General features: G+C 42.6%; 1 long non-coding RNA gene across 1 annotated transcript; it reads right to left on the reverse strand.

Annotated features, from left to right (window-relative positions):
• Window positions 1–479: 479 nt before the first annotated feature.
• Window positions 480–3,785, reverse strand: LOC119277051. Its single transcript, XR_005136914.1, has 2 exons — window positions 2,944–3,785; window positions 480–2,831 (listed from the first exon to the last, which is right to left on the reverse strand). It is a non-coding gene; the product is annotated as an uncharacterized LOC119277051 (long non-coding RNA).
• Window positions 3,786–5,078: the final 1,293 nt, after the last annotated feature.

The following is a 5,078-nucleotide window of genomic DNA, read 5'->3' on the forward strand; positions in this document are numbered from 1 at the left end:
AGAGCAACGTCGTCCATGTCTCTAAATTTTCGTTGGTCTTTGTAGAGCAACATCGACCATGTCTCTGAATTTCCCTTGTTCTTTTTTGATGTAGATATGTGATAATTGCAGATTGACTTCCTAACTGTGGATTAATACAGTTGAGTGTGTACACATAGTTTCAGAGTTTATAATTGGATCCAATTCATTTTTACTTTGTTCCTATTGGCAATTGAGGTGTTCCTCGTATATTACATGATGTAATATAACTCTAATGTTGCTAGTATGATTTATCTTCAAGGCTTCTTCACCTGATACATGCTAACAGTAGCTAGCAGCCCAAAGAATTCATGAATTAAAAGCTACCTGCTCCTTTGAAACCTGGTGCCTGTGCATCCAAATTCTCATTCATAAACAAGAAGAAATTCCCAACCTTCATAAACAACTGGAATTCACAGCATCTACATACCACTCGGAAGTAATTACAGACACATCAAATGTGATAGAAATAGGACAAATAATTGGAGAATAAACACAACTTCTCATCCATTACATAGAATTCAACATTCAGTAAAACTAATAAAATTGTATTAATGAGCTCTGCTTGCTTTGCTTCATATGTACAATGTGTTCTTTGTCCTCTCACTAACTCAACGATTTGATTTGATTAAATGACGCTTATCTGGTGACACAAGGCAATGACTGGTGCTCGACCCATGATACTATCTCGTAGGTATCATTACCAAACATGTACAGTAGCTTTTATTGTGAATGACCTCATTTTCTAACTTCTTTTGATGTCCAATACGAACTCCAAAACCAGAGTGGTGTGAATAAGACTTGTAGAACTCCTCCGCAGCCTTCAGTCCTTCAAATGTCATCCCCATTTGAGGCTTCAAGTTATCTTCACATTCAGGTATAAAAGATGAGTGTTGCATAAAGAGTGAATCAGTAAGCACCTTCATCTACAAGTAACTGAATTGAATATGATTATGGTCAGTGAAAAGCAATTGACTTAAAAACAGAGGAACACTTGCTTTCTTTATGAGTGTATTAAACCCAACCCCATTCATCCGCATTTCCCGGCTATATGTATTTGGCAGTGTTGCACGAACATGTATGTAATATAGAAAAATGCTCCTAAAAGGCTGAAGCAAAGTGATCTGGTACATAATTAATCTATAGTGATGCTTCTAGCACTTGGTAGTTGGTACACTCCATTGAACATGCAGTAGGTCATACAAAATAAGAGAGAGGCGTTGTGACAAAAGACATGTCATACATTAATTTTGGTTCTTTTAGATTTGTTACCTGAAGCTCCATGTGCCACACTTAAGTTCAGTTCATGTTCTACAATGGTAGCGTTTTCGACAGCAATAGCAGGGAAAGTCCGGGCTTCCTGACGGATAGATGGGGAGGCTAATACAACTATACAAGGTCCCCGTGGTTTATGGAGGAAGGAGGGCGAGCAATTTCCATCCATCACTGTCGATGCAGATTCACCGTCCCTAATACAGAAGCCTCCATGGTGTTTGGTTGCACCGTTGCAACTTAACAGGCAAGGAGGATTCATCCAGCATGCTGATCCCGGAATTGAGAGATGCACTTCATCATGGCCGTTGCAACAATCGTCTAGGCAGATGCAGTCCGTCGTGGTGATTCTTCCTACAGATACATGTCTTCTCGGCTGTGGCGGTCATTGGAATATGGGTTGCAGTTGCAAACATACCATTGGTAGAGAACAATAGCTATATAGCGATAATGGGCATATAAGTATATATCATCACCATCAGTCTATATAGTTCAAGAAACATAAGTTTGCGGCAACATGTAAATTATCTATTGAATAGTAATCGTTGTATCTAGATATAATGCTAACCAATTCTGCATAGAAAACACTTTCCAGATGGAAAATTATAGTCTACTCCTAATGTTCCTTGTAGACCATGGCTGGTTAAAATCAAATTGCTGCAATAAATGAAAACTTTTATATCAATTAAAACTACTTCATTAGATGTACACACGCACATGATCAAGGATAAAACGAATACTACTGCACACAAATGGTTGATCAGACCAAACACCAGATGTTCAATCATGCAAGCAGCAAGCACGAGCAAAAAAGGAAAACAACTCTGGGCCATATCATGAATATTAACACAATATAAACTAATGACCATGACAACACATATGAAAGAAAAGAATGCAGCAGCTGGATAGAAAAGGGATATGGCACAGAATCATATACGCTTGTGCATCTAATTAAACCTCTAAACAAAGATGAAGGATGTATGTTATTTCCATCTGATAATCTCCGGTAGTCAACCACACTCGTAATATCTTGAAAAGGAGTTTGTGCCAATAATTGGAAGGATCTCATGAAATGTTTAATATAGTTATCCTTGCCTTCCTGTAGATTACCGCGGTGAAGTACTGAATATTCACAAATTCTGCAATATAGAGTTAATATGCAGTATATCGAGAGTACGACAAACAAAAAAAGTATTCACAAGAAATGGCAAGAGTATCCAATATTGCAAATAAACAGTAGACCAGGCAACAAAGTCAAAAGCTTGTAGACACAAACAAAAATAATTGATACCCAGACCTTCTATCAGAAATGGCTTGCACATTTATTTTTCTTAGATTGCATGGAGCAGATCATTAGATTACTCAGTACTGCTCACAGAAAGCATACGTAACCTTCTCTTCAACTTGTAAGCCGGTTGAATTTGATGTTCCAATGCATGGTCCTTGTTGTGCACACGCCAATGGAAGGCAGACTCTGTGCATGATGACACACTACCCTCTCTATTTCCTTCCTGCTGTTTTGCTTCATTCCCTCACAAAACCTGAAACCAGCAAGCACCAAGATGGTGATTAGAAATCTGAACTTCACACAGAGATTAAGGAGTAACACACACAAATCAAGCCTCTGTAAGAAGTTCGGTAAGGGTTCGTCACCTCCAACGGTCGACCTCCTCTCCGAGGAAAAGGCAAGCCCTCCTCCCCGTCATTGTCTTCATTCTCAAAGTTGCATAAACTGGGACTTATAATTAAGGAATTGCACACATGTATGAAGCATCAACAAATTGATATTTTTGGATTAAGGCATGGACGGGGAGGAACAGGAAGAGAAGCAACACAAGAGATTGAAGGAAGGAGATCACGTAGGGAGGGGCCACCAGAAGGGGAAAGGAAGCCGGCGGGCGCATACGGTTCGAGCAGCTCACAGTGGTGGACTTCTATGCCGTTTTTGCCACCACCAACCGCCAGGTCGCGCTCGACCTCGCCAGCACCGGCCGGTGACCCTCGCCCGGCCGACGCCGCACCTCCCTCTTCTCTTCCTCTCCCTTTATTCCTCCTCTCCTTCCATCTCTCTCTCCCTATCATCTTCTCCCTCTCCTGCAGATCAGATCAAGCACCGCCACCATTGCCCCTTGCCTGCAGTTGCCGCCGCCGCCGGGGCAGTTCGCCTCCGTGCCCGCAGGCCTCGGATCCATGGGAACCGGTATTAGGAGGGCTAGACACGGATCCATGGGGTCGCCCTTTGCCTGCAGTCTCCTGTCGCCACCGTAGAAGCTCGCCTCCGTGCTCCCACGCCTTGGATCCGGTGATATGGATGAGATGCGGAAGGATGGAGGAGGAGGGAGAGAGCGTGGAGGCGGCTGGGAGGAGTGAGGGTGGCGGCTGGCGTTTGCTAGGGTTCGTGCGGGAGGAGGAAGGGTGTGGCGACTAGAGATTGGACGGGAAAGGGGCAGGGCGTGGGATTGGGCCAGGATTGGATGCAGCGTGCGAGTTGTGGATTGGCCAAAACCTGGTGCACCTGGGACGGTTGACCCAGCCAATACATAGCTGAGACGAGCCCACAGGTCATTGGATGAGAGAAGAACTGCATGGTGAAAACGAAATTTACCGAAAGGTGAAGATCGAACGCACAAGAGAGAAAAAGATCAGATCCAATGGCCCAGAGTGGAGGAAATAGGGGGAGCTCCGTGGTGGAGGGTCGGCTAGCATCCTTATAGGTTTAAATAATTTCAAGTCTTTGCATAACATGCTCCAAAGTTAACATAGTTCCATTAATCAAAGGAGGTGGTGAGCCAAATAAATCTATTAAAGCATTGTAAGAATCAAAAGTATGGCTACCCAAAAAATTCCCTCCGGTAATGGTATCAAGGATATATCTAAATCAAGGATTAGCACCTACATAAAAATTACGAAGAAGAACTGAAGTAGATTGTTTCCTGGTAGATCTATTAAGAGCATTGCAAATTCTATACCAAGCGTCTTTTAGATTTTCTCCCTCCCTTTGCTTAAAATTTAAAACTTCATTCTCGGGAGATAACGGAGAAGATAAGAGACTAGTCATAGTGACAAGGTGAACGAACTAACACATGAGAAAACAAAAAGGCAAACGAGCAAAAAGAGGAGGAGATTGGGAAAGAGGGGGCAAATAAAACGGCAAGGGTGAAGTGGGGGAGAGGAAAACGAGAGGCAAATGGCAAATAATGTAAATGCGAGGGAGATGAGTTTGTGATGGGTACTTGGTATGTCTTGACTTGAGCGAAGACCTCCCAGGCAACGGCGCCAGAAATCCTTCTTGCTACGTCTTGAGCTAGCGTTGGTTTTCACCGAAGAGGAGAGGATGATGTAGCAAGTGTAGCGTAAGTATTTCCCTCAGTTGTTGAGAACCAAGGTATCAATCCAGTAGGAGGCTCCTCAAAAGTCCCACGCACCTACACAAACAAACTGAGAACTCGCAACCAACGCAATAAAGGGGTTGTCAATCCCTTCACGGCCACTTGCAAAAGTGAGATCTGATAAAGATAGTATGATAAGATAAATATATTTTTGGTATTTTATAATATGGATGCAAGAAAGTAAAGATGCAAATAAAAGTAGATTGAAAGCAAATATGATAATAGATAGACCCGGGGGCCATAGGTTTCACTAGAGGCTTCTCTCGAGAGCATAAGTATTACAGTGGGTGAACAAATTGCTGTCAAGCAATTGATAGAAAAGCGAATAATTATGACGTTATCTAGGCATGATCATGTATATAGGCATCACATCCAAAACAAGTAGACCGACTCCTGCCT

Source organism: Triticum dicoccoides, chromosome 3B (assembly GCF_002162155.2).
Source record: "Triticum dicoccoides isolate Atlit2015 ecotype Zavitan chromosome 3B, WEW_v2.0, whole genome shotgun sequence".
NCBI lineage: Eukaryota > Viridiplantae > Streptophyta > Magnoliopsida > Poales > Poaceae > Triticum > Triticum dicoccoides.